General features: G+C 44.3%; 1 protein-coding gene across 1 annotated transcript in view; it reads right to left on the bottom strand.

Moving 5' to 3' along the window:
* Positions 1-25347, bottom strand: part of LOC124276909 (A disintegrin and metalloproteinase with thrombospondin motifs 16-like) — a 165646-nt gene that overhangs the window by 36569 nt on the left and 103730 nt on the right.

Here is a 25347-nt window from a genome sequence, read left to right as displayed (position 1 = left end):
CATATAGAGGAGTGTCCTATCCCACAGTGTCTGATCTTTGCACTCAGAAGGTTGTGAGCCTAGCTTAAAGTATGGGAGGAATGACCACCTTTGTCTAAAGATCTCTTTATTGAACAGGGGCAGTGGGGTAGCCTAATGGTTAAAGCGTCTGCTCGTCACACTAAAGACCAGGTTTCCATTCCCCACATGGGTACAACGTCTAAAACTCATTTCTGGTGTTCCCCGCCATGATATTGCTGAAATATTAACAAAGGGGCATAATACCCAACTCACTCACTCACTCTTTATGGAACAGAGCTTGGGATTGTGAGAATGGACTTCACAATAGAAATCAAACTCAGGCCCCGTGTGGGATGACAGTGAAAACACAAGCCACACACCTGCCCCATAATATATAACTGATATATGCTTCACTGTCTCAAAGATGAATGAAGTGCCGTAATATATTTGAAAAATCGGTGGTATTTCTGTGAGATAGAAATCAAACTAGGCATGATAATTAGTTGCCTCCATGTTAAGAGTTCAGACTCAACATGGAAACAGCAAATGAGGTAACCGACATGTGGTATATTTGATTTCAGATATGGAGAATACCACCCACGGTCTGAGGATACCTTGCTTAATCCCCACTGGCAATAATGGTTTTCAGTTTTAGCGTCACTTTTTTGACATAACCACTCAGCATACACACTCCTCGTGCTATAACAAAGAGTCTAGACTACATGGAATGCTCTTGCAACACAAAGCTTTTCAACTGATGATGACGATGACATTTATATCTGTGAGGGCATACTAGAGCCGTTACCCAACTAATTTCAACCTGCTGTTGACTTTGATAAATCACGCAAGCACTTATATCATCATAAAATTCTGTGATGGAGAGCCCTAGCTGGGATTGAGCTACCTACTCGGCTACCCGAGGTCGTGTCACTGTTAGATCTTACTGCCCCGTCATCGGCAGACACATTGTGTAAAATTGCAATCAACTTATTGTGACTGTTTTACAATAGCATAAAGTTTCAACAATGTGTGACTAGACCAGATCAGTCATCAGCTTAGGGAATTATAAGACATTCTCCCCAAACCCATTGTATTCCTGAATTGTTGCATGGTAACCTTATCATTACTGATGATTTGTCTGGCATATGATGATACGAGCCTGTCGTTATCAAAGTGTTTAACAATACCAACAAATACAGTAGTGTGTATCAGAGTAGAAATGTCATAACTCCTACCTACGTGTTATACAACTGACTGCCATACAGAAACTGTAGCATTATGTCATGAGTGCAAGTGTTCATACACAAGTTATTATGAGTGAGTGAGTGGGCTGGTTTTAACACCAATTTGGACAAACTTTCAGTTATGTTAGTTTTGTGTTCTAAAGCTAGGTTCATCCCCAGTCCAGGGGTGAAATACTCTGATTGAGATTTAGGTTCATCCCTGACAGTGTGTGGGATGTATACCCTGTTCCAGAGCGAGGTTCATTATAGACAAGGTGTGAGATACCCTAATCTAGATCTAGGTTCTTCTCAGACAAGGTGTGAGATACCCACATTTAGAGAACAGTTAATCCAAGACAAGGTGTGATATACCCTGATCTAGAGCAATGTTGATCCTAGACAAGGCGTGAGATATCCTAATTTAGATCTAGGTTCATCCTAGACAAGGCGTGATATACCCTAATTTAGATCTAGGTTCATCCTAGACAAGGTGTGAGATACACTAATTTAGATCTAGGTTCATCCTAGAAAAGGTGTGAGATATCCTAATTTAGATCTAGGTTCATCCTAGACAAGGCGTGAGATACCCTAATTTAGATCTAGGTTCATCCTAGAAAAGGAGTGAGATATGCTAATTTAGATCTAGGTTCATCCTAGACAATGCGTGAGATACCCTAATTTAGATCTAGGTTCATCCTAGACAAGGCGTGAGATACCCTAATTTAGATCTAGGTTCATCCTAGACAATGCGTGAGATATCCTAATTTAGATCTAGGTTCATCCTAGACAATGCGTGAGATACCCTAATTTAGATCTAGGTTCATCCTAGAAAAGGCGTGAGATATGCTAATTTAGATCTAGGTTCATCCTGTGACAAGGCTTGAGATACCCTAATTTAGATCTAGGTTCATCCTAGACAAGGCGTGAGATACCCTAATTTAGATAATCCTAGATATAGGTTCATCCTAGGTTCATCCTAGACAATGCGTGAGATATCCTAATCTTGATCTAGGTTCATCCTAGACAAGGCATGAGATATCCTAATCTTGATCTAGGTTCATCCTAGACAAATACCCCAATTTTAGATCTAAGGTTCATCCTAGATGAGATATACCCTAGATACGCTAATTTAGATCTAGGTTCATCCTAGAAAAGGTGTGAGATATCCTAATCTTGATCTAGGTTCATCCTAGACAAGGCGTGAGATACCCTAATTTAGATCTAGGTTCATCCTAGACAAGGTGTGAGATATCCTAATCTTGATCTAGGTTCATCCTAGACAAGGTTTGATGCCCTGATCCAGAGCTAGGTTTATCCACCAGTCCTGATGTGAAACACCTTCTAGAGCTAGGCTTATCCCCAGTGCATCAGTGAGATACATTATATAATATCATGTATAAGAGCTAGTTTCATCTCAGACAAGGTGTAAGATACCGTGTTTTCTCGAGCTTGGTTCATCTCAGACTAGGTGTGAGGCACCTACATTTAGAAGAAGGTCAATCCTACACAAGGTGTGAGATACCCTGATCTAGAGTAAGGTTCACCTTAGACAGAGCGTGAAATACCTTGTTTTAGAGCTAGGTTCATTTCAGAAATGGTCTGAAATACCTTGTTTTGAGCTAGGTTCATTTCAGAAATGGTCTGAAATACCTTGTTTTAGAGCTAGGTTCATTTAAAAAATGGTCTGAAATAGCTTGTTTTAGAGCTAGGTTCATCTTAGACAAGGTGTTTTTGAAGACCCTATTTTAGAGCTAAGGGTGTGAGATATGCTGCTCTAGACAAGGTGTTAGATACTAGGCTCTAGCTAGGGTGTGAGATACTCATTGTATCCTAGAGTGAGATACCATGTTCTACAGTTTGGCTCATCCTAGACAAGGTGTGAGATACCATGTTCTACAGTTTGGCTCATCCTAGACAAGGTGTGAGATACCATGTTCTACAGTTTGGCTCATCCTAGACAAGGTGTGAGATACCATGTTCTACAGTTTGGCTCATCCTAGACAAGGCATGTGAGATACCATGTTCTACAGTTTGGCTCATCCTAGACAAGGTGTGAGATACCATGTTCTACAGTTTGGCTCATCCTACCCATGTTCTACAGTTTGGCTCATCCTAGACAAGGTGTGAGATACCATGTTCTACAGTTTGGCTCATCCTAGACAAGGTGTTAGATACCATGTTCTACAGTTTGGCTCATCCTAGACAAGGTGTTAGATACCATGTTCTACAGTTTGGCTCATCCTAGACAAGGTGTTAGATACCATGTTCTACAGTTTGGCTCATCCTAGACAAGGTGTTACATACAATGTTCTCAGTCAAGGATCATCCTGGTCCTGGTGTGAGAGATCCTGTTCCAGAGTTCATCCCGGTGCATGTGTGAAGGTTGTTACACACGACTGCAGTCAGCAATATTCCAGCAGTATCACACCAGCAGGTGTCAGATGTTCACAGACTGTAACAGGTTGGACAAAGTGGTTGAGGAGTCAGTATCCACCTCTACACCCCGTCTGACATTCACCCATCTCACTGCCGACATCTGATAGCCGACTGTAACACCACGGAGACCGTGTGGAGATGGCTGTATCCTGACTCTGACAGAATCAGAGTAAGGTTGGTGTCATCATCGCTGCATTTCCAGCTGTGAGACAAGATGGATGATCAGTGCCAGTTATCACTAGATACAGCCTTCCACAGAGCAAGTGAGTCCTGTCCCATCACCTTCATAATCTACCCTACAGTAGTCACTGGAACACAGCCAAACTAATAGGAGGGCATCTTCTCACAGAAAAATATATCAAACCTCCTGAATGACGACCATTCTGGGCTAATTCTTTACAGGGATAATATGTTATTTGTGCCATACTGTATTTAGAGGGAATGCTTGTCATAAAAAATACTAATTGTATCAGTTCCACTAACAAATTTCTTATGATGAGCTAGTTCAAATTCAAAGGACACATACAGACTACAAATAGATACTGACTATCTGACTTTTAACATATGTTAGGTTTGGGACTACTCTTTTCAGTAATGTACTGGCTGTAGTACTTTTTGGGATTCAGTCACATCTGGGATTTGAACTCCACTCTCAGGGTGAGACACCTAATGGCCAGGGCCCTTATTCAGTCAGACCTAAGAATCTGGGATTTTGATGCAGTCCAATGTGTTAGAATGGGCTTAAGAGGCACCTTAAGAAGTTTCGAGAATAGCTAGCCAGCACACAAAGTCAGTGATCTAACCCACTCAGCCACCTCGGCTTCAACAAAATGGAAGTCGGGCAACTGGTAGTCTAAGCCACAGTAGTAGACAGGATGACAGTCCTGGACCAGGGTAATCTAAGGCTTCATTTAATAGATAAAGCCTTAGTTGGACCCTTCCCATTACCATCTACTACAGAGCTTTATTTCATAAAATAAGCAAAATGTCCCAATGCGCTTCCTCCCAAGGGGAATTGTGCCGGCTGCTATCACACATGAAACGGTGGGATACGAACTACTTGCGCAGCTTGCGCAGACTATACATAATGGGTCGACTGAGCTACCGCGGACTTAGCTGAAGTAGGTCAGTTTAACGGGTAGATCATGCGCACCCACGCATCACGTGACACGTTGTCTGGAATCAATAATTCCTGTCTGCCTGACCCATCCTCAAGTAGTTCATTTTATCTATATCCATGTGCCGCTATGACACTATGTCACGTTGACCTCGACGAAACAGTTTAACGTGAATCGTCTAGGATCTCTTTGGTGTTGGTAATGAAAGCTTGCTGGGCTTTTCGTACCCCCTGTTCTATGTACTTTTTTTTCTCGTCTTCGCTGATAGTAGTACTTTTACGAGACTTGGACCGGATTTCTTGTTTCATTCTATGATATTTTGCGAGTTCAGAGAGGACTAAACGAAACTCCTCCTCCGAGATTTTGTTATCAGTGAGTGCCGTGGAAATATGATCATCTATTGTGTTAAGCTTTGCTTCAGCCAGAACCCTGATCTCATCATGCTTCAATGCCTTACGTTGCAGTCTGCGAGAAACAAACTTAAATACCAATCCAGCCAACCCTGACACCCCAGCCGTTATTTCGAGTCCCAGCACTATGGGTGCGGCCACGATGGTTGTCAGCAACCCAACACCTACTACCCCTAGTCCCATGCTAGTTGCCATCAGGGTAGTATCGGCCCCATCCACGATGTTGAAAGCTCTATGGTACTTCTTACACAGTGCTTTCCGCTTATCACGATCTTGTTCTAGTTGGCGTCTTACATCACATAATTGTCTCAAGCGGAACCCGTCTACGGTTTCCAGAGTCTTCGCTACTTCATCTATACCTGGATACAGTCCCATCCTATAATATATATTACAAAAGATAATTTAATTGGGCATCACTTAATAGTTGGCCAACGTACCTGAGGCTTATAAAACTTAGATTCTCGTATGTGTAGATACGGGAAGGGTCAATAGGTAACTTTTGGTCTATCTCAACATCATAGCAGTTTTTTATGGGGGGTAGTAATCCCTGTTGGGAGTCCCCCAATCGTATCACGAATCTGCAAGATAAAAAACCTGATGTTAAGGGGTCGTTACCCCAACGTATTGTTACACCAGGTAAAAGTTCCAAGTTTGGGGATGGGTCAAGGTCATCCAAATCAAACTTATCCTTGTAACCGACTTCTACGATGAGTGTGGAGTTTGTTTCCATACCCTAACCCTATTATGGAATGATGGTGGTGGGTGGCTATTAACTGAGACTTCCTGGCTGAAATTAACAGGGTGTCCCTAGACCAATATTCAGAGTTAGAAACTATCATCCTTTCAGTTGGAATGAAAGACGTGAGCAAGGTACCGTTGTTCCTAATTTCAGAGACATAACCATCTTTGTCTAGTGAGATATAAGGTGCGGTGGTGGTCACGTTGATCACCCATTTAGGTTCTTTAAAGACTGCCAGGTCCTGCCGTATGTACACACCGTTGTTAAATAATAGGGCGTATGAGGTGTTTTATGACCAGGCTTATCAAATCCCTCCGTGTCCCCTAGATGCGTTAAAAGCGTAGTGTTGGGGTGAAGCCAAGACATTGTTATAATACTATTATGATATAATTTCCAACTAGTGTTCTGGTACTAATTCAGGGATATAGCTCAATCCCATAATATATTTTAATTGGGTTTCATTTAACCTTCGATTAATGTACTTAAAGCCGATAATACTTAGATTAGCGTGTGTAAAAAAAGCGGGGTCTTAGCTCTACGTCCATTAAAGAGGCGAACCCCATCAAGGGTTGGTACAGGGTCGTTTCCTGATACCTTAATAATACAACAACGTTGGTTATTACACCTGGCTTCCCAACCTATCACCATATCATCTATAATGCTAATATAACTAAGTCAAACTTATATCTCGAGATAGGCGTCTATGATGAATGTGAAGTTTTCCGCAACATTTCTAAAACCTCTTGGTAATCGAGTAATTTGATCTCTATCTTTACCCTCCCACTGTCTGAAGCTAACATGTTGCCGAGTGGTCTGGTATTGGTATGACTTGTACACTAGATTCGGAACGAACGATCCTATAATCATACCGTTGTTCCTAATCTCGGAGATAGTATTCTTTTGTTTCAGGGAGATATAAGGTGAGGTGAGGGTTAAGTTGACTAACCATTCAGGCTCTTTAAAATCTGATAACGACACCCGCCTATACACGTTGTCTTTCAAGTGCAGGATGTATAAGGTGTCTTCCTCACCAGGCTGATCGAATCCCTCCGTGTCCCCTAAGTGGATTAATCGTAGTGTTGGGGCGAATCCAAGACATTGCTATATTATTACGAGATAATTTCCAACTGGTTTTCTGATAATAGTTCAGGGGTGCACTTCACCCCATGAAGTGTATGTTGTCGGGTAGGAAGATCTTGGTTAGTGATATAGTGTCTTCCACGACCGGTGACACCCTGCAGACTGGTTTTGGAGTCGACACCCACCATGCGTAAGCGTTGCAAAGCGTGATACTGTTGTTGTTTCCCCACGGAGTTTGACCCCTTCACGATCTCTACATCATTCGCGATGGTTCCCCTAGGTAGACTTGGATGACCAGTGTTGAGTTAAGCGGTAGACTCTCAGGATCCTGACCACACCTTGAATTCAGACACCAACTGCAATACCACGTTTTGCATCCCGCTTTACTTTCGATAGCATGTGGGCTGCCATACTGGCGAGTGGGCTGATGACTCACCTTCGTCTCTGAGTCGGGATGTAAGCCACGAGCAGGGTTCCGTTGTTCCGCGACTTTGTTTAGGTGGTTGTCTTTATTATCCGTGAACATTAGTAGGGGGCCGAGGCCTAATATTGAGAAACCAGTCGACTTTACCCGGTAATAACACCCACTTGTCATCATCGGTGAAAGCGGTATATGGTTTGTTTGAGGCGGCGGTAGTGCTCTCAACATCGGTTAAGTCGAACAGTTTGCCCCGTATGGGTATATCATCCAGTTATCATCGGTGGTGACAAGGGTGTACTTAGTGTTGACTACGCTCTTGAGGTTATCTACTATATCACTTAGGTTGCTAGTACCACGGAAACTTCAGCAGCGTTTATAAATGCTGTTTTAAGTTGCAAAGTACACTTTACCATCTACTCGAGTGTCGTCGAATCCAGCGTGTGTCCCGAGATCGGGAGATCCCCACATTGGTGCATTTTTCAACTTCATTCCGGGACCTTGTGCTGGTCATTTTATGTGCAGCGTTAAGCTGAGGTATCCTATATTCCGCGAGATTATGATTTATATCTAACACCGATATTATCAGCTCAGGGATGTTGTCCTGGGTTAACCTCTTATATTGCCACGTTGAAAGCGACTTCGGTTCTACCGTCGTTGTATTTCTCCGTTTTAACGATGCACTGCTCTAAGTATAGTTGAAGGGTGGCCTCCTTGAATATTGTCCGTTATTGCTAACCTGGTTGAGATGAATGCACAGCTCTCGATGCGGTACTAGGTCGGGTAATTTAGTGCCTGTGGCGGTAGTCGTTGGTTTTACCTCGTCAGGCTGCATACCGAGTGTCCTATACGCCAATGAATTAGACCCTAGCCTCAAGGAGTTTCTTCCGTTGTTGATTAACACCACTGTACCGTTTGAGTGCGTTCATCTTGAGTTAAACTCCCAATGGTTTGAATACCTAAATTAAACAGAGAGCACGCTGTAGTAACCGTCAATTATCTTGTTGCTAAGCGCCACCTCTGAACAGTTTATTGTTGCTAAGCGTTGATGTTAGTCCATCGTGGTAGGTAGGTTATATCGCACAGTGCTACTTCGAGTTGACCCGGCGTGTTATCGATCGGCGTCGTCAGCTGAGCGGCCTCGCCGCTCGTTATTCCTGGGAGTGTTATGTACATGTTATATAAACTCATTATATAATAGTTTTAAAACATGAAGATGATGTGAAATTAAGCTGATGGATTGTATTTCGGCCCCAGTTCATAGATGTATTCGATAAGTATAAGTTTTGGGTGACTAACGTTAAGACAGTGCAGCTTGGTTCAACAACCCGATGCAGTTCTGGCAGAATCAACTCAACCCGCCGTGTGGTAGTGCTACAGCGGGGTGTGGTGTATCCGACACTTTCGGCGTGGACGCTGAGTCAGTCTGTGTTCCGTTTCCGTGTACTACCAGGTCAGGCGTATCCTCAAAGAGATCAGCGCCCGCTCTCACAGGAAAAAGCGTGGAATGCAGTAAACAACCAATCACGATAGGCGGACCTCTGAGCGTATTTACAGCGAATTGAATGTCGACACTAAAAGCGGATTGGCGTTTGCGGGACGAACCACGGAGTTAGGTATTCCTATGGATTCACAACATGCCTCGTGGAAGCCAGCGAAGTTGAAAGAATGGGATGGTGAAGCGTTATCATAACTTACGTCACAACAAGCGAGTGGGATGACCGTTATATGGCATTCGGCGACAGCAAGGATTATCGAGTTTGGAGGTTCGAGCAGGGTGGTGACTGGAAAAATTCATGTTGGAATCGAAGGGTATACTTCGTGCGGCACCGAGCGGCGAATGACTTCGATTGAGCGTGCGTGTGGGCACTGTTGGGTCGCGCCAGGCGCATAGCGCGTTCAAATATCCTAGGCAAAGGGACTGCTTACGGCGGCTCAGAAACAGTTAGTTGTCAGCGTTGAGGATGCTATCAATGCTCCAGTTGATCTCGAGTGCCATCAAAGCGCTACCAAGGCGTGTTGGAATATGCCAGGTCGAAAAGTCGACTTCGTGTTCGGCGTGGGACTGTACATGGCTCGGCGATATGCAACTGAGAATAAAGAAAGTGGTGGGCTACAACAATGAAATAATTTATAGCCACGGCGGACCAAAAGTTGAAGCGTCAACCTCGATGTCAACGTCCCCGTCCCACCACCCACGACCCGGTGAAAGCGGGTATAGTGGCGCCATCCCGGAACCTAGGGTTCAACACACACCTACAGCCCCAGTCTGCACCCACTGTGGGTTCACAGCACATCGATAATAAAACAGCCATGGTGGTTGGTGGGGTGGCTTTGGGGCTCATTTGGTTAAAAATTCCTTAGCGCTCATTACACCAAACCAGCTACTGCGGCGATGGCTGCCCACAGGTTTTGACTGAGCCACGCGTAGCAGTTTTAGCTAAAACACTCAGCAACCGAGGCGATGCTACCCAGGATGCGGGTAGGGCTTGGCGACCTTACCAACCAGTTTAGCTAGTGTTTCCCCTAGTTTTTAATCCACTCTTTAACACCACCTGTGCCACCACGCCACCACTTGGGGGTGTGGGGGTACCCCACTCAGTGACACCACCAGGGTTGATATGATGAAGCCCAGTGCAGTCAAAATGCTGGCGATGGTGATGCCTTGTTCCGCGGAACAGGATTCGGATCCTGTCAGCTAAGCGTGGTGTCTTCATTTAGGACTTCGATCGATGGTTTCCGTTACTCTACTGATCTGAGATCGTGGGACTTCCGGTTCGAGGCGGATTCCAACCCGAGTCCGTCTCGTCTTCCAAGTTTTTATTCTCTCCTCGATCGCGGCGTTTCATATCATCGTCTTCAGTTTCGGTTAGTTTTATTTTCACCATGGCGATGCGCTCATCGACTTCGTTCAGTTTACCCATGTTGTTAACAGAGTTCTCCGCGTACATGTTTCAAGGCTTCGTCTAAGCCTGCGCCATGAAGAGTTCTCTCAGAGGAAATTGAGACCCGGCAAGGGTTTGTCATGATCGTAGCCAATATTTTTCGATACTGTCTGGCGTTTCTTTAAGCGTTCCTAGTATTGGCTCTGGCTGCTTGCAGATCTTGGGCCGGTCTTAGGAGGAAGTTTAGGTCGTAGCGCCGCCCGTAATCTGAAAGCCTAGTTCATCACGGATAAAGTTACTACCATGGCGACTGGTGAGTGTTGATAAGGCAAAGCGGTTCTCTCGTCGCTTATTCATGAGATCGATCTCGGGTAAGCCTTCAATGCATAGCGTGCCCTTATTATCGACTGTAAACTTGGAATAGTCCCTCCCCAGCGGTTTGATGTCTTCTCTATTTTCAACTGCGTTGTAATAATGGATTGACAGTTGGCTGTGCGAGTTCACCACTTAATGAGGATGAAACATCATCCAGGGCACTATTATCCCACATATCCTCCATAGGGATATACTTTCGGCCATTATTTAGTATTAAAACTTATATATTTCATTTATATAACAATGTGCGGTAGAAAACTAGATCCTTTCAGAAGATCGAGAGCCACTAGGTGTCAAAGCCGTCGCGTCAGTCGGTGACCATCACCAACAATCCCAGCAAGATAGACCAGAATCAAAGCGCTGCTGGTTAGATTTCCAAACCTTGGTAGCGAATGACCTCATTGTACCAGGCACTGTTAGACTGGCGTTCAACATCCGCGTTGACCTCCGACAGCGACAAGCGAGCTAGTGCGGAGCGTGGAGTCGAGCCATCATCAAGAAAGCGACCATCAAGATCACCCGGCAGCGAGGTGCTTGAGTATCGGCGATAGCGGCGTCTTTCACTGCTACAAGGACCTCTGGAAGCGAGGAGAAGCGGCGTCAATGGCGTGTACCAAGGTATCAGTAAATCGACCAGGTCGGCGCGTTGGGTATGCCTTCCGCGGCAGACCAGTTAGACAAGCTATCAGGCGGTGAAAAGGCCATCGCTCAAGCGTCACGGGAACCGGTTCTGCGTGCGCTTCGACTTCGAGTTGCTCCACCGGAACAGCGCCGTTTTACCAAGCAGCTGGGTGATGATAGGCTTGAATCTGAGCTCCGTTTAGCGACTACAGCAAAGTAGTCGCGTCGCCCGAGCGGTGATGAGGCCAGTTATACCATAGACAACATCTCTCTGAGTTCGACATGGTCACTAACCGGGAGCTGGCAAGGCAGGTTGAAACCAGTACTTTCGGGTAATGTAGCCATCCTATGCGATCGTATGCTGAGGCATAGATCCATCGTGCGGGATAAGAGCGACACTGTGTGGAATATCAACCTGAGCGTGCGGTAGCGATCGATGAAAGGCATCCTGGTGCGTCCCGTGGAGGATTACGAACGTTCGGAGGGACAGCGAAAGTTTTCAACCCAGAGATCGAAAGGTGGAAGTGACCATCGGTGCCCAACCAGCTGTTTAGTCATGGTATGCGTCGCGTACCAGCAGTGGGATGAGATAAAAAGCTGCCGAGCAAACATCCATATATAGCCAAAGACCTGGACCTATCATCCGTGCAAATCGGTGAATACTTAACTAACAAGTGCAGCTGTGGTTGGACATCGCGATCCACGGATGGCGATAAACTACGGTAGCGGCCGTAGAATAGACAATGGTAGCGAAGGAATTACTATCCAGATTACCAAGAAGGCTCAACCGGCTGGCAAGTTGAAATTATATCTATGCGTTATTATGGATCGCAACTTAATATAGACAATGGGAGATTCGTGCAAGCCATCTACTGATAGTATTGATTTGCCCGCGACCCACACTGCGCCATAGTGTCGCGGGCAGACTGGCTGTGGGAAGACCGTTTTAGTGTTGGATATGTTGGAGGGTACTACAGGGATGTGTTCGATCACATCGTTATCATGTGCCCTACTCTGAGCATGAATAAAACGTACCGCGGAAAGACCTTGGGTTATGGCCGGACCCTGGCGTACACAGAGTCGATCGGGGCCGCGTCTACAGGACTGGTTGAAAGCTTACCATATGAAATTTAAAGAAAGTCGGCGTTGTTCATACTGGGCGACTGCAGCGCTAATCGCGAGATAACAAAAAGAGAGATATGCTATCGTTACCTGGCATTTTCAGGCCGACCGCATAAAAGCACAGCGTCTGGGTGCTAGCGCCCAGAAGTTCAACTTCGGTGTTGAAAGACCTCAGGGAGCAGGCGCGATGGGTGGCCTTATTTCACTGCAAGGACAGGGATTACGTTCGAAGAGTGTTTGAGAGAAACGATGTGATGAGTAAATTAGAAGCGGGAGCGGGTGAAGAAACAGCTCGCTGAAACTAAACCACGCTAAGCTCGTGCTTAAGACAGACCAACCAGTAGCCTATAGTGTGTTTTAGCTTAGCAATGCTTAGCAATGCTTAGTAAATTCTTAGCAATGCTTAGCAAAGCTTAGCAATGCTTAGTATAAATACTTAGCATTTAGTTATAGTTATGGTATTTGAAGTGCTTTCGTCGTGTGCAACTTAACATTTATTTCTCTGTGTTTTAAACATATCGTATATTATATAGTTAAAACTAAAACTTACTTGTTACATTATAGGATGGAGTGTGAGGAGTTGCTAGAGCAACTGTTGGTACCCAAATACAGGTGGATGATGATAAGCGAGAAACTGGTGGCGTTGGCTGTTGGTGGCAAAGCCAAACATTACTTTGGGAGTACACTCCGGATAAAATTCACAAAATGTCAGCCGAAGAAATCGATAAACTGTATGCGCTAAATCTGACGAGGCTAGACTAGGTTCAGAAATGACAAAGACAATAGGATCGGCTATGACCCAGATATACACTGGTATTGCGTCATACTTCCTTCCCATCCCCGGGCGTCGACTTTACCTGTGGGAAGACCTAGAAAAGACCCTTTTATCGAACCGCCTTGAGCTCTATTAGCTGCGAGCTGTATCACAAATATGGTATGTTGCTAGCCCGATTCTGGCGGCGATTATCACGACAAAGCATTGTCAATTTGAGAGGAAAAATAATAATAATAGTATAGATGGATGCTGCACAGGAGACCCCAAAGGAGGAGACCCTTCAGAGAGGAGACCCACCCCAACTGGAGGAGACCCCCTCACGGGTGACTGTGAACCCTCCACAGTCACCAGGCAGAAGAATCCTAAGAGAGTAGCTGCGGTAAAAAGCGGTGGTGTAACCAACATAAAATTATCAGGGTGACTCACCGGGCGACTCTTGTTGGTTGTATGCGCAACTGCTGCGTGGCTATCTACGTGGTTATATACCACGACCCAGGGAGGAGAAACCCTCCCCACAATTAGAGGTCAACCCACATATCATGTTATAATTTAATATATTTATATCATATACATAATGTCTGAGGGAAAAGCGTTAAGTCAGCGGCGCGCCACGCCACCGTGGTGTAGCCAGTCTAGCCGTAGGATACGCTTCGGTTGACCAAAATGGTGCTTAAACAACCAACTATCAAGCTAGATTTCAACCTGCAGGATATGGGTATGCTAATAATGAACCTTGGTATGGCGATGGCCACAAAAGACATCCTAGTAAAACAAGGAATAATACCTGAAGATATTATGAAATAAATATAAGGATGGCTCGATTGCTATGATGGTGGTGATTGGTGCGTTAGTGAATGCCCTGGCATTTTCGGGAGTAATTTCCTCTTCTCTAAACTCACGAGAGTCACCTCGCGGCTGAAATACAGGCGGAGAGGAAGCGGCACGATCTCGCTATTGAGAACTTACAAATAGCACAGGCCGAGTCGCTAAACAACGCCTCCAGCGGATCGATTACATTAACGAACAACTCAGGCGTGAAAACCATGCCGTTCAAACATTCCACGATGTCGAAGCGGCCTTGGCGAGACAATACTACTTATTAACTGGTAAGCGATTGGAGCCACTACAGAAGCCAACACTTTCGCTCAGTACTACACACCATCCAAGGGACAAATGGACCGTGAACTGACCTTCATAGCTGGGTATAAGCGACTGCTTTGGTTGTGAAGCAATTAGACTAATACACATATAAATATGTTAACATGTATAGATGTGAATACATACTTATGGGAAAGACCCGAGACCTGTGGTAGGGTATCACGGTACTCATGGGTACTGTTATTCCCACATGGGAAGTCCCAACTACTACGTGTTCTGTGTGTGGTATAGGGGTCAAAGGTCACTATTGTTTATGTAAAGCTCACGGGGCTGAGCGTAGTCAGACATCACCTCATCTACGAGAATAAAAAGGTCTACATAAAAGAGCGTGGCGATTTCTCAAGATAGACCCCAATTAGAGATTATTACACACTTACGTATAGATATGTTTGTGGAACTTGATCCCAGTGAAGACATTGAATCTCAGGTAAAAACATACTCAAAGATAAACTAAACTTCAGATTTCAGGTAATATTGAAAATGGGGTATGGATTAAAGATGGTGTTAAGTATACTCGAGTCCCTTAAGTATGTGTGGGGAACATCACGACTCAACACCAGATAGATTGTTTTACAAGTATATCGGAATACCTGCTAAACTTCAAGGAATACTATATCAAACAGTGTGAGCACTGGATCGAAACAGCCCATCTAAAAATAGTTCATTGGGGTAACGGAGAGGATATATGATTTTTACATTTCTGGTGACCCAATTAGACATTAATTCCTTAGGTGTAATGCGCAATTATGAATACTATACGGTTAAATGCACGCACTGAACGCAGCTAGGTAAGTATTTAAGAGGCTGGCGCATGCGGCGTTGATAGGAATATAGATGTCTCAGATATTAAGCCCCTGATAGATGATAAAATAAAACAGGAACTAGCCAGTCTTGGAAGTATCAAATTTCAAATCACAATTAAAATGACACTTTCGAAAAGAGCGTGGGGGATGTTACCGAGTGCGTTCAGCCTTACTTCGAGGTGTACAAGAGGTCGTGACCCAGATAGAGACTATAAACACATCGATCGATACCAGTTTTCAGCAGATACAGGAATACCTAGAGCGCTACACACACTTGGGATCGGGTGGGCTGTAGATAAAATCGATATTGTCTATCTAGACATAGCTAACTTCGTGCCGTTCAAAGCGGATCATACCTAGACTTGCCCCTACTATAAGAAAAAACATGCCATAGTCAGCGTTAAGAATAGAGGAAGCGATTGCTTGAGATTAGCTATCAGATCAGCTTTGTTTCCAGCTGACACTCATTCAGACAGGCCTTCTAGTTATCCCCAAGACGATGGACTCAACTGGGATGGTATAGATGAACCAACCACCATATCTCAGATCACTAAAGTAGAAAAACAGAATAATCTAGCTATAAATGTCTTTGGACACGAAGGCGACACAACAATAATACACAGGCTCAGCTTCGTTGGTGGGGAAGCGTGTTATCAATATATTCATGATCCAACGAGGTGAAAAGTATCACTACGTGGATAAAACATTTCAATGTCGGTTGTTGTCACGATCAGTCCGAAACACAAGAGGAAAAAACACTTTTGTATCGATGTCTGCACGGTTTCAGCCGAGCTGATTTATTAGAATCCCACCAGGAGTATTGTCAAGGTGTGGGACAGGCGGCTATCTGCGATCGACATGCCCGAGGAAGGTGACAATATCCTAAAATTCTACAACCACAAGCACCAAATGTCCGTTCCTTATATATCATATACGCCGACTTTGAAGCATTGGTCAAACCAATTAAGGTTGTTGGGGGATACCCCAACCACACTCAAAACACAAGAGCATGAAGCATGTGGGTTTGGATACATAGTCGATCCGTTGTGGCGGTGAAAGCGAAATCTCCGTGGTGTACAGGGGTCCTGGCGGTTGAAAGGTTTCTAAAGTGTTTGAAGGAGGAAGAAGAAATTATTAGGGAAAAAGTTGCATAGAATGCGCTCCCATGCGTATGACCCGAGCCGACAGGTTAGCTCACTCCCGTAGCATTAACTGTCACGTGTGTGACTCACCACTGAACGGTGATTCGGTGAGAGATCACTGTCACATAACCGGTAAGTATAGAGGCAGCTCATAGCAGATGTAACCTCAAGCTTAGAATCAACCCTAAAACAATAAACATTCCCGTTGTCTTTCACAACTTGAGAGGGTCGACTCACACTTAATCATGCAGGCCATCGCGAAAATCGATGGTAATATAACGTGCATCCCCAACAACATGGAGAAATATCTCTCTTTCAGCTTAGACGGACTTAGGTTCATTGACTTTCGTGTCAATTTCTATTGTCGTCATTAGCCAGCCTGATCAAAGCCAGCGATACCTTCCCTATCACCCGATCGATACACAGGCGCCGAGACTAGATCTCTGCTTATGAGGAAGGGTGTGTATCCCTATGAGTACATGGATAGTTGGACTAAGTTAGCGAGACCAGACTACCTCCCATCAGAGAATTTTACAGCAATCTGACCGAGTCGGAAATATCCGAAGACGATTACTCGTACGCTATTAATGTATGGAATAAACTTGGTTGTAAAAACCTGGGTGACTATCACGATCTGTACTTGAAGATGGATGTACTACTATTAGCCGATGTATTTGAGACATTTAGGAGGACATGTATCAAGCAGTATAAACTAGATCCAGCATGGTATTACACCAGCCCAGGTCTATCGTGGGATGCCTTGCTTAAAAAGACCGGAGTTAAGTTGGAATTGTTTACAGATTATGACATGCACCTATTCATTGAGAAAGGCTTGCGAGGTGGGATCTCCATGGCAACCAAGCGATACGCGAAAGCAAATAATCAATACGTGAATGACTACGACCCTAGCAAACCAACCAATCACATTCTCTATCTCGACGCCAACAACCTGTACGGATGGGCCATGAGTCAGTATCTACCAACAGGGGGATTCAAATGGGTATCATCCGATTTCGATATTATGAGCATCGGCGGATTCGAACAAAGGTTATATCCTCGAGGTTGACTTGGAGTATCCCAAAGCATTACACGAATCACACAACAGCTATCCACTAGCTCCCGAACGTATGAGGGTTAATCCAGACTGGATGTCTGAATACCAACATAACTTGTTAGATAGGCGGGTGACGGGCGTTGAAAAACTCGTGCCTAACTTAATGAATAAGACCAAGTACATAGTTCACTATCGCAACCTGCAGCTGTACCTGTCGTTGGGTATGAAACTGGTCAAAATACACAGGGTGCTCGTGTTCAACCAGAGCCCCTGGATGGAGCCTTACATCAGAATGAACACGGACCTCCGAAAGCTTGCTACCAGTGACTTTGAGAAAAACTTGTATAAGCTCATGAACAACTTCGGTATTCGGTAAGGCGATGGAGAACCTGAGGAAACGCGTGGGCGTGAAGCTGGTTGGTTCGAATGAGGAGGAAAAACTCAGGAAGCTGATCGCTAACCCTGCATTCAACCGTAGTAAGATATTCGATAACGACCTGGCTGCCATACACATGAAGAAAAGTCACATAATATTAAACCGGCCTGTTTACGTTGGGATGAGCATCCTCGATTTATCCAAACACCTGATGTATGACTTTTATTACAACGAGCTTAAGAAACAATACGACGACAGGTGTGAAGTGCTGTACACTGACACGGATTCCCTGCTGATGGAGATTCGAACCGAGGGCGTGTGCGATGACATGAAAAAACACCTCGATTTATGCGACACCAGCGATTACCCCAAGGACCATGCCATACACAGCACGGGTGAATAAAAAGGTCCTAGGTAAGATGAAGGGCGAGTGTGTGCTGGCACACCCATAGCCGCAGTACATAGGTTTGAGACCTAAGATGTACTCCATACTGAAGGCCGACAATGGTGAAATCCGGAAAAGCTAAGGGTGTTAAGAATGCGTGGTGAAACAACACATCAAACCGCGCCAGATTCAAAGGAAGCCCTGTTCAAGACCGGTACCTTTAGACATAAAATGAACACACTTAGAAGTGATGGGCATAGGATATAACGGGCTGACTATAAATAAAACATCATTATCCCCTATGGATACCAAGCGTTGGATAGCTATTGATGGGATAAACACGCGTATGCGTATGGACATGAAAAAAATTGAACCAAGAACATAGGTATAAATAAATAGTGACATGTCACGGAACCAGAAAAATTTGAGGCTATTTACTACAGTTCGTGGATATTGGAAAGGAGCTAGCGCTGTAGATAAGCTATCTAAAATAACTTCGAGTATCCCGGAGGAGGTCAAAACATGGCGAAAAACAAGCACTTTGGCAGATCTATTTGCCGCACCACGCTCGTGCCTAGAAGGAAGTTTGGTATTAACATACCTAATAGCGTTCACCAAGCAGACCTACTATTTCTACCTCACGACAGGGTGAGGCGTAAAACCTACAAGTATGCCCTGACTATCGTGGATGTAGCCAGCGGTATAAGGAAGCTGAACCATTGACCGCGAAAGACTTCGAATCAGGTGGCTCAAGCCATGGAGCATATACAAGCGCCAGTCCGCTGGCGTGGCCAACAGAGCTCCAAGTTGACCCCGGACGTGAGTTTATGGGAGTTGTGTCGCAGTTGCTGACTAAGCACAAAGTACACGAAGTGAGGGCGTGGCACGGTTGGAGCCCATCGCCAGCCAAGCCATAGTAGAGAGATTTAATAGGACTTTGGCTGGCGTTTATTTGGGTATCAATACGCTCAGAGATGACCAACCCAGGAAAGCGATCGACGGAATGGGTTGAACGGCTCCCCTAAGGTTGTGTCTGCCATAAATCATGAAATCACGCGACTCACTGGTAAGAAGCCGGCAGAAGCTATCAAATTGAAATCAATAATATCAGAGTCGGCCGCACCTTTGCGTGGGAAGGAGAAACAGATACCAGACAGGGTCCTAGTTAGGTATCTCTACCAACCTGGAGAACATGAAGGGGACGCTCGGAAACGAGCTACTGATCCTATATGGTCAATCAAAACTTACAACATAGATAAAGTTGACATGAAAATAGATGAACCTACCTTGTATTTCTTGATGGATGGCCCCGGCAGAGGGTTTGTGAGAGAAGAATTATTAATCGTACCGTATGACACAATGCTACCTCCCACCAACACGACATAGAGGTAAGATACCCGGTGGGGTTCGTATCCCGCCGTTTCGTGTGATAGAGGCACAATTCCCCTTGGGGAATACATTTCTTTGGGACATTTTGCTTATTTTATGAAATAAAGCTCTGTAGTAGATGGTAATGGGAAGGGTCCAACTAAGGCTTTATCTATTAAATGAAGCCTTAGATTACCCTGGTCCAGAAGCCTCACTCTGTCTACTACTGCATGGCAAATACCCAAAGCAAGGAATGTTGAGTTACTTTTACAACTTCAACATTTACTGACAAAACCCAAGGCAAGGCAGTGTACATAGGATTGCAGTTACAACAGGGAGTTGGTGATCTGATGTCCCAGTAGTCTCCAGCACACAAATACATCTGGAAGTGGGCTATCTAGATTGGCCAGGGCTATATAGATGGACTGTCATTCATCATCGCTGTATGATAAGCCAGTTTGTCTATATATCTTCTGTAAGTACATCAACACATCGTTTTCAGTTACAAATTGATGCCAGGCGGTTCAAGGTAGGACAGTATTCAGCAAATACACACAAAACGGATCCTGATTGGCTGACAGATGTGAGGGGGCATTTCAAACGTACTGACATTATTTCTTAGAGAAGATTTTGTGCTGATTCAGGCTATATTATAGAAATATCACAAACACATACATACCTTTACACATACCTATTAAAGTATTAGTTCTTAGATCTTTAAGTATGATACTTGAACTATAGACTACTCTCCAACTCCTTAATTATAGGCAGTAACATTGCAATTGAAAATAGTATATAAATACAGTTTGTTTCATCTCAATACTGAAAACACGGAAATGGCTACACTAAAACTCACAAACCTTCCAAACTGGGCATGCTGAGTAAATGAAAGAATTTGACAATCAAACCATGAACATTCTATACTAGAACTGTAAGATGACAATTTGCTTGGTGTAACATGAACATTTGCCCACTGATCATTGTGACATATATAAGCCATATTATTTTCCTCTCCTCCCAGCCCCTACTGCAATGTTATAGCAAATCCAGATTTTAGATTTCATGATCTGAAGCTCCCATCTCAATGGGGATCTTTTCCAAATGAAATATAGCATCAGTGCAGAGCTTCAACAGTTCAACACCATAACCTCCAAAACATACATAAAGAAACGTAAACCTAAAGCCATCTCTGGGCCCCATTTTAGTTACAGTAACATGAACCCTTGTACAGTGACTTCTTCTCAATAATCAATCCTCTTCCACATATATTTATTGATATGGTCCCTAAGAAACAAGCCTGCCCCCTACAGTGAGATAATAGAAGGAAACTTTGACACTATACAATGGATAGTTCCTGGGTCTTCTAGTATTCAAGGTGACCATCTCTCTGTGGATCAAATCCTCAAATCCTAAACACAAAACTGAAAACAACCGATAGAAAAACAAACAGCCATGACATCAATAGTAAGTATTCTCATTCGAGTGGCTTTTGAAAACAAGGATGTATGGGTTAGTTAATCCCCACAGAGCTTCTCTGGAACATTATGGACCAGTAACATGGCATTTTAAGCTGTAAGACATATTCAAGTCATAGGAAAGGGGAACTGCATAGGGGGTCCAGCGCAAAGTAAACAGTGAACCAACATTTGTCTGATCCATGTTGGGAGACATGATCTTCCCAGCCAGACTGACACAATGAGACAAGAGACTGATGTGATGATAGTATTATGTTCTCTCTGGGCCCAATGCATCCTCTGAAGCTGCCATTCTACTGATTAGCAGTGGGGGAGAATGTCTTCACATGGACATGAGAACTGGATATCATCAACATGACTTCAGGATAGAATGTCATCATATCGACATGATGACTTAATGTCAAAGATTGACTTCATATCACACTGAGTTGAGACTTGAATGTCCTCAGGCTGATGTGCCCAAAGAATGTTCCATGATTCATATTAGATGAATGTCCTCTAACTGATGTGCCCAAAGAATGTTCCATGATTCATGCTATATGAATGTCCTCTGACTGATGTGCCCAAAGAATGTTCCATGATTCATATTAGATGAATGTCCTCTGACTCATATGCTCAATAATGTTCCATGATTCATATTAGATGAATGTCCTCTGACTGATGAACCCAAAGAACATTCCATGATTCACGTTAGATGAATGTCCTCTGACTGGTGTGCCCCAAGAACGTTCCATGAGTGAGTGAGTTTAGTTTTACGCCGCACTCAGCAATATTCCAGCTATATGGCGGCGGTTTGTAAATAATCAAGTCTGGACCAAACAATCCAGTGATCAACAGCATGAGCCTCGGTCTGCACAAATGGGAACCGATGACATGTGTCAACCAAGTCAGGGAGTCTGACCACCCGATCCCATTAGTCGGCTCTTAGGACAAGCATGGGTTACTGAAGATCAATTCTAACCCGGACCTTCACGGGTAGAATGTTCCATGATTGATGTTAGATGAATGTCCTCAGACTGATGTGCTCCAAGAATGTTCCATGATTGATGTTAGATGAATGTCCTCAGACTGATGTGCTCCAAGAATGTTCCATGATTGATGTTAGATGAATGTCCTCAGACTGTTACATGACTGATGTTAGATGAATGTCCTCAGACTGATGTGGGACTCAGACAGGTGTGGGACAAGAGTGTCCTCAATGTCTTAAGGCTGAAGTGAGACTAGAATGTCCTCTGACTGATGTGGGACTAGAATGTCCTCTGATTGATGGACTAGAATGTCCTCTGACTGATGTTGGACTAGAATGTCCTCTGAATGATATTGATCTGGGCTGTCATAAGTCTGACGTCTGGGTAGAATGTCCTCTGATTGATGGACTAGAATGTCCTCTGACTGATGTTGGACTAGAATGTCCTCTGACTGATGTTGATGTAGGCTGTCATAAGTCTGGGTAGAATGTCCTCACTTTCACATCACATAACACTGACATTACACTGTGACAATAAATTACACAAAATTAACCACGACAAATGATCAACTTCATAACAGATAGGGTGAATATCTAAGACATTTTTTCTTTGCAATATTATTTCAATAGCTGAAATCACTGACACTAACACACTTTCTGAAAATAACATTCTATTGATGCCAAGGACAAATATGGAAATAAAAAATCTAACTCAGTTTTATTGAAATACTTAATGTCAAGAAAACCCTGATTCACTTCAAGGATCAAGTTTAACATACACTAATATTTAACCATTTCCTTTCTTGAAATCCACATAATGAAGAGATCTTTTAAACCGTAAATATGTATGGAAGATACATAACAATTGTGAAAGACTACATGAATGAAGTGGTTCTCTGTAGTGAAGTTCCAGTAGAAACATAAACATTCCAAGTACCGACACCCTTCATTCATGCTAAGGACATGTTCCCATCCATCAGGACATTGGCCTATGTAGTGCCCATGGAGTGGATACTTGAACAAACACAACACCCCATCAGCCCTACAGCCCCCCTTGACAGACAGACTGGGTACAAGGCTGACTGTCTCCTTATAACTGAAGTTGGACAGGTTAGGAATTCATCTACCCGAGACAGCGCTTGTCATGAACTGAAGCAGAAGGGTTGAGAGTGTATCATATTTCATGGCAATCCTGAGTCAATGCAAGTGACATAACCCTGGCATATCACTGCAATTGTGCCCGACCCAGTGACCTTGTCTGTTGTAGTGGGAAGGTAGTCATGAAACTCAGAGCAGAGACACGAACTTGGGGCGATGACCTACTATTTGTGACTAAATCTTACACAACATTCATACTTGCAGTGTGATCATTGGTCTTCTGTCTGGTAGGAGTGAGTGAGTGAGTGAGTGAGTGAGTGAGTGAGTGAGTGAGTGAGTGAGTGAGTGAATGAGTGAATGAGCAAAGAGATTTTTCTGGTTTACATCTTCTTTTTATTCTCGAGTACCCAGAAAAATCTCTATGTTCATCAAATATCATCAAATATCATCTTCTAAAATGCCAATCAAGCATCTGAGTGAATGAGAGCGAGCAGTTTAGCACAACGTCGAACTGTATTAGCATGTCAGTCTGAAAGCCAATGTTTACCATTAAGCAAGATTTATGGTGCTGACAAACCTGCCACCCGTGGGTTTATAGCGTGCCCAAGGGTGTTGGTGTGTGATACCTGTTGTGCCAGAGGTGGGCTTGATACTCTGGAGAACAGGTTGTGATCAGGGGGCACTTGCTAGGGTGGGGTGTTGGAGGTGTGTGATATGTCTTGTGCCAGAGGTGGGCTTGATACTCTGGAGAACAGGTTGTGATCAGGGGCACTTGCTAGGGTGGGATGTTGGAGGTGAGTGATATGTCTTGTGCCAGAGGTGGGCTTGATACTCTGGAGAACAGGTTGTGATCAGGGGGCACTGCTAGGGTGGGGTGTTGGAGGTGTGTGACATGTCTTGTGCCAGAGGTGGGCTTGATACTCTGGAGAACAGGTTGTGATCAGGGGGCACTAGCTAGGGTGGGATGTTGGAGGTGAGTGATATGTTTTGTGCCAGAGGTGGGCTTGATTCTCTGGAGAACAGGTTGTGATCAGGGGCACTGCTAGGGTGGGATGTTGGAGGTGAGTGATATGTGTTGTGCCAGAGGTGGACTGTGTTGAGGTGAGAGTCTTGTGGAGCTTGATACTCTGGAGAACAGGTTGTGATCAGGGGGCACTGGCTAGGGTGGGGTGTTGGAGGTGAGTGATATGTCTTGTGCCAGAGGTGGACTTGATACTCTGGAGAGCAGGTTGTGATCAGGGGGCACTGACTAGGGTGGGTTGTTGGAGGTGAGTGATATGTCTTGTGCTAGAGATGGACTTGATACTCTGGAGAACAGGTTGTGATCAGGGGGCACTGACTAGGGTGGGTTGTTGGAGGTGAGTGATATGTCTTGTGCTAGAGGTGGACTTGATACTCTGGAGAGCAGGTTGTGGTCAGGGGGCACTAGCTAGGGTGGGATGTTGGAGGTGAGTGATATGTCTTGTGCCAGAGGTGGACTTGATACTCTGGAGAGCAGGTTGTGGTCAGGGGGCACTAGCTAGGGTGGGATGTTTGAGGAGAGTGACATGTCTTGTGCTAGAGGTGGTTTTGATACATGGGAGAGCAGGTTGTGATCAGGGGGCACTGACTAGGGTGGGTTGTTGGAGGTGAGTGACATGTCTTGTGCCAGAGGTGGGCTGGATACCCGGGAGAGCAGGTTGTGATCATGGGGCACTGACTAGGGTGGGGTGTTGGAGATTTGTGACATTCCCTGATTCAGAGGTTGACTTGATGTTCTGGTGAGCAGGATGTATTCTGGGGGTCTGACTAGGGTGAAATAAACTTCATGCATCAATCTGTATCAGTAACAGTTTTATGCATTAAAGCAGATGTATTATGAAAAACATTACAAAATCAAAGACAGCAATTTGACATGAGTCATGAGGTCACGAGGTATCAGACTATGAGATCATGAGGCGAATATGTTACAGATTAGTTTCTGTATCTCAATTCAGGCAAATCATTTCACCTTTCCCACTGAAAAAAAAAAATCAATGTTCAAATGAACCCGACTCATGCCCTGCAATTTGCAGCGTCACATTACTTGTACCCACCTACTCCAGTCTAGAAGGGTAGACCACCCTGTTCTGAAGGCAATGTCACCGAGTTCATCCTGACTCATGTCTACATCCTAAGGGCATGACAACAAATTTTTAATGTCATGAGTAAGTGTCATGCTAAATGAATCTGGTGATCTAGTCATGTGTAATTACTGAACTTGACTACTTTTCACTTACTACCATGTTTAAACTGAAACGTAGGTATCAGTGCATGTTGTTTTATACTGAAAAACAACTA

This window comes from Haliotis rubra, unplaced genomic scaffold (genome assembly GCF_003918875.1).
Source record: "Haliotis rubra isolate DU_JTF1 unplaced genomic scaffold, ASM391887v1 Scf215, whole genome shotgun sequence".
Lineage (NCBI taxonomy): Eukaryota > Metazoa > Mollusca > Gastropoda > Lepetellida > Haliotidae > Haliotis > Haliotis rubra.
This window is presented reverse-complemented; position numbering and strand designations above follow the sequence as displayed.